The sequence below is a fragment of the Condylura cristata genome, unplaced genomic scaffold (assembly GCF_000260355.1).
Source record: "Condylura cristata isolate star-nosed mole 26May11 unplaced genomic scaffold, ConCri1.0 scaffold00003, whole genome shotgun sequence".
NCBI classification, from domain to species: Eukaryota; Metazoa; Chordata; class Mammalia; order Eulipotyphla; family Talpidae; genus Condylura; species Condylura cristata.
The window spans coordinates 21,416,491-21,431,327 of NW_004567104.1; positions in this window are offsets into that span (position 1 = coordinate 21,416,491).

Genomic DNA, 14,837 nt, shown 5'->3' on the forward strand with positions numbered 1-14,837 from the left:
AGGCGCGCCCCGAGTGCGGGTGGGAGTGCGCCAGGGGCCGCGGGGGAGAGGGGCTGCGGGAGAGCGTGGAGAGGGGTGTGCGCAAGGTGGACCGGATGTGAGTGCGCGGCCGCCAGGACCAGCGGGAAGGTGTGTCCCGGAGGTGAGAGGCGAGGGCAGGCTGGAGGACAACAACTTTCGCGGCGAGTTGGCGGAGTCTAGCGCCCTGCGCGTTCCCGGGCGAGCGCCGGTGCAGAAAGCCGTTCCCCGCCCCTCTCCTGGGCGACCGGGCGGCGCGTGCGGTCGAGGGATCGCGGACGCGAGTCGAGACTCTCGGGAGCCTCTGACTGGTTGGGCGCTCGCGGACGGCGCACCCTGGGCAAGTTGCTCGGGGCGGCGGGCCTCAGTTTCCCGGCCCGCGAGGGGAGACGCTAGGCCAGAGCGGAGTCCCATCTCCTCCACCCTGAGCGCCCGGAACCCCGCGGCGAGCTGCCGCCTGACGTTGGCAGCCGCTCTCTATTCTAGGAACTGCCCAGGGCTTCCCGGGCGGCCGCCGCGGAGCGAGGTGCTGGGTGGGGAAGCGAGATGGGAGGGGGCAGGGGCTGTGGCCGGGAAGCGGGCGCTCGCGGTGAGGCCGGGTTCAGCCCCACTGCCTGGGTGGGGGGAGACGAAGGCGGCTGGAGCGGTGGCGCCCAGGCTTTGTGGGACTATCCTCAGCCTTGGATAGGGCCCGGAGAGGAAAGAGGTCCCTGCGAGCGGAGGAAACAACGTGACCGACGGAAGAGGCAGGGTTGGGGTGAGAGCAGCCGGAGCCGAGGGGCTAGAAGAGCCAGACAGACTGGAGGCCGTTTGCAAGTTCCGGGGCCCTGCTACAAGTCTACTGGTTAGAGCCTGGTCCCCAAAAGGAAATGAAATTCGACGTGAAAGGGAAAAAAATTTGTTTTTGGCAGGACTCAGAAGAAGCTGAAGAAGATTTCCCGATCTGGACTTCTGGGGGCCTCGAGAAAGGATGTGATTTTTTGAGGGTGTTTGGGAGTCTTGTGATGGAGAGGCCATATATGTGAAGGTGGAACAGGTTCCTGACTAAGTCATGAAGTATTGTCTTTCCCAAGTTTTCCGATGCAAGAAGGGAATGAAAGCAGCTTAATGTGTTTTGTTCTATAAAATGAACGTTTCCAGACCCCTTCCTTTGAAAACCGTTTCTTTGAGCCTGAGTTTGTGGTTCCCACCAGTATTGCAGGTAGTTCTTTTCTGGGAAACAGTCGTGAGTTGAAGGCATATCTGCTTCGAATTCAGACCTTCCTGCTTTCTGTCCCCAGTTGTATGGCCTAGAATATTCACTGTCTCTGAGCGGAAGTGTCTTTATCTATTAAAAGAAAAAAAAAAGGTAAAACAGCTAACTTTTGCAGGACTGTTGTGAGGACTACATATTTCCTTCTCCGTAGACAAAAAAAAATTGGATTTTACTGCTCCTGGAGTTGGAACAGACTGTCATTTTTCCCCAAATTAAAAGATAAACTAGTTATGGATACCAAAATGTAGTGGAGAATAACAAATGAAACTACTTGTATGTTGACAAACCTCAGCAGATTGGGAGGTAGCAATCTTCAGATTAATTTCACAAATGCTCCTAATTGGCATGGACTCTTTCCTACTGAAGGACAGCATGTTTGTTTATTTCCAGTGATTCAATGTTACATGTCCTAAAAGAGAAAGGAGACTGGCCGGGATAATTGGTCTCATTCTTTTCTGAAAAGTTATTAGATTGTTTTCTATTGTATAGTATTTTCAGACATGTCAACTCCTTGGTCCTACTGCAAAACTGCAAGTACTTTAAGCACGGGTGCTTTAGAGCGCACCAAGTATCCAAGGGTTCTTAGCAGCGGTGAACCCTTCTACCTTGTTTCACTAGATAACTTTCAGGTTTTTTTCTAAGTGACAGCTCTTTGCTGTGATTTGTGTCTTCTGGCCTGTTGGTGCTACAGTGGTGCTGCAGAAGGATTTGAATGTTAAGTAGGACCAAGATAAAGTTTCCATCACACCTCGGATTTGTAGCACCTGCTGTTCCATAATCCATACTACAGAATTGCTCTTTTACATGCTAGGGAAGGTGGCTGTGCACAATAAGGGTAGAGCCTCCAAGTGCAGAATCAGAAAACCAGACTTAACTACCATTGCCTGGCAAAACTTACTGTTTCCTTCCACATTTCCCTAGCTCATCCTCCCTGAGAGAGATGAAAAGGCGATTGATCTGGACTGAACTTAAGTCTAGAATTTGTGAATATTTAACTGAGATTGGAAATTTGGAGAAATTCTTATGTAAGCATGTTACTTCTCACAGGAAAAGGGTTTTATTTAACCCTTTTCTCAGGAGTTTGGAAAACATTTCACATCCTTCTGGTTTGGCATTATTTCTTGGTTTGCCAAGTTTTGAACATGTTTTGAGACACATTACTGCAAATACTTTTTTTTTTAAGTTTGAGAAGCACAATTTTATGGATCCCACATCTGTCCAAATCCTAGTCCTTGATTCCCTTTGTTATTTTGCAAGTAGGAAAACAAACCATATCATAATTCTGCTCTGTTTTCCCTAGAAGCTTTTTGCTCCACTGCATACTTCCCATTACCGCCTCGCACTGTCTCCAGCATACACTTAGCACTTTATAGAGATTTTTTTTAAATCTAAGTAAATGATGGCTGGATAATTTTGTGAATATACTTAGAACCATTTAAATGTACATTTAAAATCATTGGACTTTACACTATAAAGTTATATGAGATAAAATTTATTTATAAAAGTTGTATGAGAAAAAGTTATTTTCCTCCTTACTATATATGGTGAATTTCTACAGAAATGATATCTTTTTCACCTTAAAGTCTTTTTTGGCCAATATATAATTTGGCACATAATAAAAGATCAAGTAACATTTGTTGAATAAACAGTTTGCTCTAAAGATTAAATGGGAATGTATGAAATGGTACCTATCTTGCATGGTGATATATAGCAGGAAGCATACTTTTCTCAATCTGTTAAATTCGTTCATTTATTTGTGGTATCACAATGCTAGCATGGAGAATACAAAAATGGATAGAGGTCACTCACTCTAAAGAAGTACATCAGCAGATATATAAAAATATTCCATTATAATATTCCAGGGCCACATAAACTTTGTGAGAGCATAGAAGAGAGAACATATTCAGTTTAAGGTTAGGGAGGATGTCATCATGGGAAAATGATGTTGGAAATAGGTTTTCAAGAAGTAGGGATGTGCTAGATGGAAAAGTAAGAGAGAAAATGCATGTGGGGTGGAAGGCGTAACACCTGCAAAGGCACAAAGAGGTATAAAGCCCATGTGCTCCGTGACTAAAATCAAGCCAAATGTTAAGAAGTAAGTTTGAGAAAAAAGAGAACAGAGAAAATAATGGGGAAAAGGTTTCCAGAATTACAGACATGGGTCTTCAGATTAAAGGGATTTACTAAAAACCCATCACAAATGGCCCAGAAACAAAACAAAACACATTTTTGTGAAGTTAGAACTCAGCCAAGTTCAAAAAGCATCTGAAAGAAAGTAGGTTACCTTGGAGGTTCTTCAAACTGTTTAACATGGAGCTTCCCTATGACCCAGCAATCCCACTCCTAGGTATCTACCCAAAAGACACAAAAACACTGATTCAGAAAGATCCCTGCACCCCCAGTTTATTGCTGCTTTATTTACAATTGGAAAAACATGGAAGCAGACCAAATGCCCAAAAGTAGATGACTGGATTAAAAAGATGTGGTACATATATACAATGGAATATTACTCAGCAACCAAAAAAAAAAAAAGAAACACATGTCTTTTGCAGCAACTTGGATGGAGCTGGAAAAGATCATGCTTAGTGAGATAAGCCAGAAAGAGAAAGAAAAATACCATATGGCGGGCCTCCCTGGTGGCACAGCAAGTTAAGGCACAGCACTGGGAAGCTGGAGCCACTTCCACATGAGTTCTATCCCCACTGCCCCGGAGGTCACCACATGGCTCGGCAGACCTCTCCTGCTCCCCACAGCAGTGTACTTCGTCAGTCTGCCTGTTCTGCTCCCCACTCTGTCTCTGGTGAATCCTCTCACCCTCCACATCTCTGGCCTGTACCCCAGTTGTATGAAAAATAAATAAATCTTTAAAAAAAAAGAAAGGAAGAAAGAAAAATACCAGGTGGTTTCGCTCATAGCAGGAGTATAATGGACCAGGTGAGAAAATAATAAGAATAATGAACAGCCATATACCAGAGACATTTTGTGGGGATGGAGTGGGGAATGGGATAAAAAACGGGGGGCGGGGTGGGGGAGTGCATGGGACTATGATGATGGCACACGAGTAACTCAGTGAAGGGAAACCATGGGGATTACAATTAAGATGAAAAAAATGTACAAAATGATGTAAATATAAACATTATATTATAAAGAAAAAAGAAAGTAGGTTACCTAAAATGATTTGGAAAGAGAATAGAAACAAAGGCTATAGGAGGCAGTAAAGCATGCCTTCAAAACTAAATGAAAATTAATTTAATTTAGAATTCTAAACCTTAAATAGACTATCAATTAAGAAGACAAACAAGGATTCAAACAAACTACCATTTGGGGGAAACTACTGAAGTTAAATGTAAGCAAAACCATTGAAGAGAAAATCACATGAGATTTGAGAACTATGGAATCCAACCCAGAGGATTACACAGATCAGAAAACCAAAAATGCAACCATTCACAGAGCAACCAGCACAGCTGAACAAGAGAATACTTCAAAAAGTAATAACTTCAAAGAACAAAAAAAATGGAACTCATATATGAATGCATAGTAATTATTTTTGACAACATGTTAGAGTATTTGGAAAAAATAATCACAGGTATATGGAAAACTAGTCAACTGGAAAAACAAGGAGATTGTTAACTGTAGGAAAAATGCATTGTTACACATGAAAGGAGCAAGAGTCATAGACTGAATCAACAGTGAAAATATTTGTAGTCATAATGTAAACACATATATTATCCAAACTGCATAAAGAGAACTGCAAAAAAAAAAAGGCTATCATTTGAAAAATAAGGAATATAGATGGGATAATTCACAGATGAAACTCAAATGGAAGATAAACTCAACTCAGTAAGCTTCAAATTGAAAAGAGTTACATTTTAATGATACAAGGTATTGATGATGGTGTGGGACATGGGAAACAGCCATCCACTGCTGGCAAGAATACATTGATGCTATGAGTGATCCAAATAGCAATTTGTCAATGTCTAGTAAACTAAAAAAAATTTCTAGCACTTCCTGGTAATCATTCTCCCAGTCTTCCAGATGGGCTTTTCTTATCTCATTTCTTCACTCCTTCAATTGCTCTTCGTCCACCCTAAGTGTCAGCTGATACCCTTGTTTTCTATTTCACTAAGAAAATATCAGAAGAACGCAGAATACATAAACAGATTCCCTTTATACCTGCCCACATACCAATATCTCTGCCATAGAGTCTGGCTTCTCTTCTGTTACTGTGGACATGATCCAGAAGACATCATACTATGCAATTTGCAGGAGAGAAGGAAAAAATTATTCCAGAAAAATAAATAAATATGCACACCCTTTGATCTAGCAGTTTCTCTAAGGAAATTCTACATAGGCGCAAGGAGATATACAAGGGTCATTATAGTATTAGAATAGTTAAAAGTTGGAACCTAAATGTCCATTGGTCAGAAAATTGATACGAACATAATTTGTGGTATAGTCACAAATTTAATATTATATATCAGATCAAAAAATACACACAATTATTCATTTTCTGGAATCATTAGTTTTGCCTCTCTTCTGGATGGAATGAATGCAATAGGCTACACACTGAAAGTGAGAACATCTTGCTGAATAAAAGTTTATGTTGTAGAAAGATAAGTTTTTTATGATACCATTTCTATAATGTTTTAAAAAATGCAAATCAGCTCTGTTGTTAATATGGACATATTTGTATGGGATAAGTGTATAAAAACATCAGAATGATATTCTTCAAATTTGAGATAGTGATTAATTCTGGGAAAGTTTTAAATTTTTCAAGCTGATTACTTTTGAAAGGGAAAAAAGAATCTGAGATGAAGAGAAGTACACATAGAATTTTCATTTTAATGTCTTTGTTTTTAAAGGTGTGGTAGTTAGTGGGTGTTTGTTATGGTTTTTAGTAACAAGACTTGTATTGGTCTATCTGACAAAGGATAATTCTCAAACCAATCAAGCATCATAATCACCAGAAGTACTTTAAAAGTACTGAAATTCTACAACTAGCTCATGAACCAGAAATTTCAGAGCTATGACCCAGAAATGTGCATTAAGAAAAAAACTAAAAGATTTATAAAATTACAAGTTATACACATATATACACAAGGTTCTATATAATACACCTTGTATAGGTATATAAACATGTAATGTAATGTTAGACTTTCTGGAAGTTTTCAAAAATAGTACAAATAAGTCCTATAATACCATTTACCCACATTTTTCTGAATCATTGACAATTAACAGAAACCATGATGTTCTTTTATGCTTAAATCTTAAGGTTACAACTACTAAAAAATAAGTATATAGACCCAGCACAATGATCAAAACCAGGAAATAAACATTAATACCACTATCTAATCTGCAAGCTTTATTCAAATTTCACCAGTCAGGTTAGTAATTTACGTTATAAGAAAAAAATCTAAATCATTTGTTACATTTGGTTTTGTCTCCTTACTTCTCTTTATGTTGGTATTTAGTCATTTTTTGTTTTTATGCTATGGACTTGTTGATAAAAATAGTCTACACATTTGGTAGACTATCCCTTAATTTTTTATTTATCTGGTGTTTTCTCTTGCTTGATTTTCAGTTATATGTTTTCTTGCAAGAGTACCACAGAAGTGATACTGTGCATTTAATCAGAAGGTCTATGATGCTGATTTGTCCCATTCCTAACTTTGGCATATATCAGTGGTTTCCAATATTTTTAAAATTTTACAAACTGATGCTTTACAAATAGATTCTTTGAATAAGCTTAATGTATTTATTTTTGTGTTATTGAAGATTTATCCACAGATTAAATTCTTAGAAGTAGCATTTTTCAGTCAAATGACTATATAACAAATGTGAATATATGTATCATAAATATATACAATATAATAAAAATTACATTTTAATGATAAACTTGTATTTTAGAGATATACTGTAAAATTCTCCCCTGCAAAGATTACTCCAATTTGTATTCCCACCAGTAACCCATGAGTATTAGTTTCCTCTAGCCTGTCAAACGATTAAGTTTTAAAAAGTTTTGCAACCTAAAGGTAAAATGGTATCTCAGTATAATTTTAACTTTTTTTTCTCTTATTATGAATGAGAAGGACCTTATATATCTAATGATTATCTTTGTTTCCCTTTTTGATATATTTCTGGTCACGTCTTTTTCAACTATTGGATTTTTTTTAAAGATTTGTTCACTTCTGCTTACAAAACCTGGGGTATAGGCCAGAGAAGCAGAGGTGAGAAGATTCACCAGAGACAGAGTTGGGAGCAGAACAGGAGGGTTGACTGAAATACCCTGCTGAGGGAAGCATCAGGGGAGACAGGAGGGGTCTGCTGTGCCATGTGGGTCAGCTCTCTGACTGGGGATCGAACTTGTGCTTCAGTTGCTGCAGATAACTTTGTAGTGCTGTGTTTTAACCTATTGCAACACCAGAGAGGGCCTTGAATTTATTCTTATGTATAGTATGAGGTATATATCTAATTTTGCCTCCCCCCCACCCCCCTGCAAATTAACTAGATAAGTGTTCCAATACCATTTACTTGAAAATCATTTTAAATTGATGTTGAGATGCCACATTTATCACATATTAAAGTTTTTGATAGGAACCTCCCTGGTGGTGCAAGAGATAAAGTCTCAGCATTATGAAGCTAGCTGCAGCCACTGTGGCATAAATTCTATCCCTGGCCAGGAAGGTGACCCACATGGCACAGCAGACTTCTCCTGACCTGCCTGCTGCTCCTCTCAGCAGTGTACTTCCTCAATCTGCCTGTTCTGCTCCCCACTCTGTCTCTAATGAATCTCTCACCACCCCTGCACCTCTGACCTGTACCCTAGTTCTGTATGGATAAATAAATAAATCTTTTTAAAAATTTAATAAAGTTTTGTATATACTTGTCATTGTTTATGAACTTACTTTTCTATTGGTTTATCTATTCATGTGCACATATCCTCAGTGTGCAAATTAACTTAGGGATAACAGGCACCTTTATAATATTGAATAATCCTACCTAAGAACAAAGAGTGACTTTTCCTTTCACTATTCTCATTTAACAAAAACACTACTATGTTCTAACAATGTTGGAGAAAAGCTGATGTGGAAGAATGAGGTATCATAGGCCTCCATTGGAAGTCAATAGATAATGGCTAAAATTAATAAGTGAAGGAGTGATACAAACAAGTTAGAAATACGTAAGTGGCCCTCCCTGGTGGTGCAGCGGGTTAAAGCACTGCACTGAGAAGCTAAAGCCGCTTCCTCATGAGTTCGATTCCCGCCTGCCCCGGAGGTGACCACATGGCGTGGCAGACCTCTCCTGACCCGCCCGCTGCTCCCCTCAGCAGTGTACTTCGTCGATCTGCCTGTTCTGCTCCCCACTCTGTCTCTGGTGAAGCCTCTCACCGCCCCTGAGCCTCTGGCCTGTACCCCAGCTCTGTATGCACAAATAAATAAATCTTAAAAAAAAAAAAAAGAAATACATAAGCACTATGGGACAGAGCTGTGAGAGAGAGGCTTTTTAGTTTAATTTTATTTAGCTTTTTTTTAAGGGTTTATTTATTTATGCATACAAAAGCTGGGGTGCAGACCAGAGGTGTGGGAGGTGAAAGGATTCACCAGAGAGTGGGGAGCAGGACAGGCAGACTGAGAAGCAAGAAGCCAGGAAAGGTCTGCTGTGCCATGTGGGTCAGCTCCCTGGCCTGCCAGATCGAACTCGGGGCTATAATGGCTGCCAGAAGCTTGATAGTCTGTCTTTAACACCTGTGCCAGCAAAGAAACCCTATTTAGCTTTTTATTAGCTATGTTCCCAGTTTTTGTACAGTCGAGCCCCCATTCCTTCAACATTCCCCTCATGAACCAAAGTTCCTCATCACTCAGATCACCAATCTTTACATAATGCAAGTTTGTAATATTCAGAACTACCCCTGATTCTGGTTGTGACTGGCCCCAACAAAGTGAAGTGAGATGATCAGTGACATCTGGGAAAGGGATGCCATGACACCTGAAAAGGCCCAGAGCTGGACAAAACGAGCAGGTTGTTTATGGAAATGTAGGTGATTATGATTGCTCAGTTTTCTTCAGAACCTGTTCGGGACACTGGATAATTGGGCTATGTCTTATATACTTTTGAGATATTTGTGCCATGCCCATAAAAGGTGTTGCGTAATATTTGTTTATAGCGGTTTCACTTTTACTAGTTTTTTGTCAAATACGCGCAAAAGAAGGAGGCAGTGATGATAAAAACTATCAAAGAAAGAAATAGATGTGTTGTTCCCAAACCAAACTTGTTAATTAGCAATTCTGCCCAAATAAAGAATTGGACTTATCACATGATATTAAAATAAACCTAAGCAAAATTTCTAGGAATCCAGCATTGTTGGTGTTTTCTGGTAATGATGCTAGACAGGCACAATAAAGAACTGCCTGGTAAGAAAGAAATAAGAAAATAAATAAATAAACTGGTGAGCCTTTTGCTCAAAGTCAGAGAAATGATTTCTGGTTTACACATTTCTGGGAAAAAGACAGAGGAGGCATGACTGAATATATTATTCAATTGTGAATAATCCTCAAAGAAAATGTTTTTATGAAGTTGCTATCGTCACCAATAAACTTAAGATAATGTTTTGTTTGAAGATCTGTATCACATCTGATTTTTGGATTTTGAAGTTCTTTTCTAAATGTTAAAAACCAGTGAATATTGATGTTGCTAGAATAGGTAAGCTAAACCTAGTTTTAATGAGAATTATCATGTTTATGTCTCAAATACCTATATTTTTATTCATTTACATGTTTTTTTTTCCCCTTTCATTTTAGACAAATTGGGTAAATACCCTCCTGAAGAACATTTATTTAAAAATCACCCTCCTTTTTGGGGGGAAGTGCTCTGGACTATGGTGATGGCAAGGGTAAATTAGTGGTGGGAAGCCCACGGTGATTACAACTGAGATGGGAAAAGGCATAAAATGATGTAAAAATAAACTATTGTACTATTTTTTAAAAATCAACCTCCTTTTGATGAAAAACATTTTTTAGCAATCACACCAGAAGTGGTCTTCATAAGCAGCTGATCTGATTAGCTAGCTGCTGTCAAAAAGAACCGCTAAATCAGCACCACACCCAAACAAAAATTGTTGTCAGAAATTTGCCATTATTCAAATGGGCAGTTTTAAATAACACACATGCAGCTGCTTGCAGGCAATTATTTTATGGTTCTTGCTATTTTTAAAAGAATAACTAACAGAACTATCAGCTCTTACCAGATTGGTGAAATAAACAAATAGCTAATTCCTATAACACTCTCAAAGGGAATTCTAGGCTCAAGCTAGTCTGAGAGATGAAGTGTAAAAGGCAGGCAGGGTGTAGAGGATCATCGTTTCATTGTCCTATAGTCTGAGGAAGGAGCATTTCTGCAAATTCATGAAATACCAATTTGGTTTTCGTTCAGTAAATCACCTGCGGTTTGTGCCTTTGACTTAGTATCATTTATAAAATCATATTACTTTCTTAAACATTATCTTACAGGCCAAACATTTTTTCTGATAAAGCATCACCAAACTAATAATGAAAATCAGCGGGAAATATTATTCCATTTTAAAACCAGCATTATTTCCTACTCTAGGTTTTTTCATTTTCTCTTTCTTTTCTGAGAGAAAGGAAAGGGGTGAGGTCCTGGTAACTAGTTACAATATCCACAGGTCTCTGATTGTATTCAATTTAACATTTCTGTGATGTTTTAAATCAAGCAATAAAGAATTTTGAATTGTCCAACTCAGTTACCCCTAAAATCTGCTGCCCCAAACCAGAAGGTACACAGAATGGTGACAAAGACACTGCTTTTGATAAGAGACTAATGCAGGCTTTCTGAAGCAAGTTATCAGCTCAAACTGAAAAAAAAGAATGGCTATAATCATGTGGAAAACATAAATTTGAGATGAAAAGGACACCGCTTTAAAAACAGAAAACTTGATTCAAGTCTCTACCACTTCTCTCTTGTGAACTTGGGCCATTTCATTTAATCTGAGTCTCAGTTACCTCTGGAAGGCAAACTACTGGATCCAATCATCTTTTGGGGGTGTCTTTCAACAGTAAGATCTATTAGAAGAATTCCTGGGAAAGTAGCTTCTTTGTTTCAGGAAATACCACAATAAGCCCCTAGGGCATAGGGCTGGCTAGCGCTCAGGCAACCAAAAAGGGCCAAAAGACTGCTCTTGAAGAGGCAGGAAATTAATTTTTGTTAGGGACTGGGGATAGGGAGAAGATGCTTCCCACCCCCACCATTCTGCAGGATACACTAGATTAAGGGTCCTGCATGGGGTAGCCACCAGTGAGAACCTACTTTAACCAGAAAGCCTAAAGTATAATGTTAAAGTGGTTTGTAGTATGATGGGCAATGTGACCCTTCCCTGAGACCAGCCCCCCCCACACACACAGACACACACACACACACCTTAGTGAACTTGAGCACACTAATGTCCTGTGGGAGAGGGATGTTGAAAAGTAAGGAACCCCAGGATACATTGACCACAGAGATGATCTCAGAAGATCCAGAGCTGGGAAGCAGAGAGGCGCTCTACTATGTAATCGCAGAAGGCTTGCTAGAGCTATGGACTTCAGCTGGGTGCACTAGGGCTCAAGTTCATATGATCAAGACATGAAGGGATCAGCAGAGCTTAGCTGACATTTGGGTGACCCTGGTGTTGGAGAGGCTGCGGGCTGCCCTCTCAGCACCACTGGCAGCTTCACCGTCAGTGTTTCATCATTTTAACATCAATGTCAATTACGGGATGGTTTCAAGGTTTCACAGGATCACTTCCATGATTCTCCAATACTTTAATTTAGAATACAAGACACTGGGCCCTCCCTGGTGGCCCCAATGGGTTAAAGTGCAGCACTGTGAAGTTCCATAGCCCCTACAGCAGGAGTTGTATCCCCCACCAGGGAAGTGACCCACATGGCATGGCAGACATCTCCTGACCCGCCCACTGTTCCTCTCAGCAGTGTATTTCAGGAGATCTGCTTGTTTTTCTCCCCACTCTGCCTCAGGTGAATCCCCTAACTTCCCGGACCTCTGGCCTGTACCCCAGTTCTTGTATGTATAGATAAATAAATCTTTTTTAAAAAATACAAGACAGTTTCTCCTAATGTCATTTTCCCTTCAATATTTTTTGCATCCTCTATATTGTTCCTAAGTCATTTTCTAACTTTAACTTATTTCTTTTCCTACTTTTTTTTTAAAGATTTATTTATTTATTCATACAGAACTGGGGTACAAGCCAGAAATGCAGAGGGTGAGAGGCTTCACCAGAGACAGAGTGGGGAGCAGAATAGGCAGATCGACGAAGGACACTGCTGAGGGGAGCAGCGGGCAGGTCAGGAGAGGTCTGCCACGCCATGTGGTCACCTGCCATATGGTCACCTCCGGGATAGGCGGGGATCGAACTCATGCTGAAGTGGCTTTAGCTTCTTAGTGCTGTGCTTTAACCCGCTGCACCACCAGGGAGGGCCTCTTTTCCTCCTTTTTTAAAAAAGTGAATTAACATTTTCAGCTTATTTCCTATTCCTCTTCCATTTATCATTCAGATTTTTCCTTACATAGAAATCTTCCTTACTCTTACACTTTCTTACACTTTGCTCTCTAGAAGACATCAAATTTTAGCATAGAATGAAAATTATATTATCTTTCATATCCAAAAATTATATTGTTCTTCCAACGTCAGTTTGTAAAAGAAATTTATATGTAAGTGTTCCAAATTCAATCCTATTCTATGACAGTTCTGTATTCTCACCCTAAGTGAAGTCAGTCACTTTGGAGTTCCATCTGAAAATATTACCAAAACCTTTTAAAGAGTATGGTAGTATGCAAATAAATTGGTATACATTTCTATTCAGCTCTTTCATTTTTTAAAATTTATTTATTTATGCATACAGAGCTGGGGTATAGCCCAGAGGTGCAGGGGTGGTGAGAGGATTCACCAGGGACAGCGTGGGGAGCAGAACAGGCAAATCAATGAAGCACACTGCTGAGGGGAGCAGCAGGCAAGTCAGGAAAGGTCTGCCACGCCATGTGATCACCTCCCAGGGCAGGGATCGAACTCATGCTGAAGTGGCTTTAGCTTCTTAGTGTTGTGCATTAACACATGTGCCACCAAGTAGGGCCCAACATAGCACTTCTAAGACCCTCCCAAAAGCTTATACCCTCTGGCCCAGTGATCACATTTCTAAGAATTTCTTCACTGGAAATAACCAGAAATGGGGTCAAAGATTTATATACAAAATGCTCATTGGAACAGTGTTAGTGATAGTGTTATTAGAAACGAATGCCTAGCAAAAGAAAAATTGTTATATTAATATGATAAAAATTATGCAACACCTTCAAACTATGTTGTTTCCTGATCCCGATAGCCAATTTCATGTAAGTAGATGACCACCCTCAATGCCCATGACTTTCCAGGATGCAAAGCAGAAATAACATGGGTCCTTTTTGAACTTAAAACTCCTCCACTGATTGTGGCAATCAACTTATTTATCCTGAAAGAACATGTGAGGGAGATTTCATCCTAGGGTCCCAAACCTAGGTTTCTTCTGTCTGTGCAAGCTTGGTGGCTTTCAGAAGCCATATTTTTATCTAAGTTTATATGATTCTGACATGCATACAACATCAGACACACACTCCCACCTCCACCACCAAGAGCTAAACTCTGACAAGAATGGGGGGTGGGAACAAAAATAAAATTTTTTCCAAAATTTACTATCTGGGGAAATGTTATATTGATGTTAGAATTTTTTGAGAACCACACTGTATTCAAATTTTGTGTGTGGTGATTAATGTATGCTTAGGAAAAAATGGACACACCCAAATATTTACAAGGTTTAAATAATGGGTAATGGAATTATGGATGATTTATGAGGCTATGACTCATTTCTGTGAAATGTACACTTGGAGTTTATATTGCCCTCTCACTTTGTTTTTTCAAAGTCAACTATATTAATAGCTATAGAATATTTTCTTATAGGGTCCAGCATCTTAAGATACTTGTTTGTTTAGATGAGATTTCAGAAAGAAACATTTCCTTTCCTGTCCTATTATTCAACATTAAAAAAAGCATTAATGTTCTGGTTTTTTTTTTAACTATGAATTTAAATAAAATGCAAACAAATATTAAGTGAAACTACCAGAAAGTAAATTAAAGGATTGGGAGAAATGTCAAAGAAAATACAATAGATAAAAGAAGCTTATTTCAATCAAAACAATGACCATGAAATAAAAGTAAATGAGATTTCCTAAATATTCATCAATACTTAATGAGAAGTATCTATGAGCAAGCAAACTAGGAAATATAAATTTTTAAATTCTTTCATTAGTTCCAAGTCTGAAGATTTATTTTAAGCATATTTTTTATCTTAAAGACTTATTCATCTATGCATAAATGAAAAGAGCTAGGGTGCAGGCCAAAAGTGTGGGGTGTATGTGAGGGGATTCACCAGAAACAGAATGGGGAGTAGAACAGGCAGATCAACTGAAATGCAAAATGCACTGCTGAGGGGAGAAGCAGGCAAGATAGGAGAGGTCTGCGGCACCA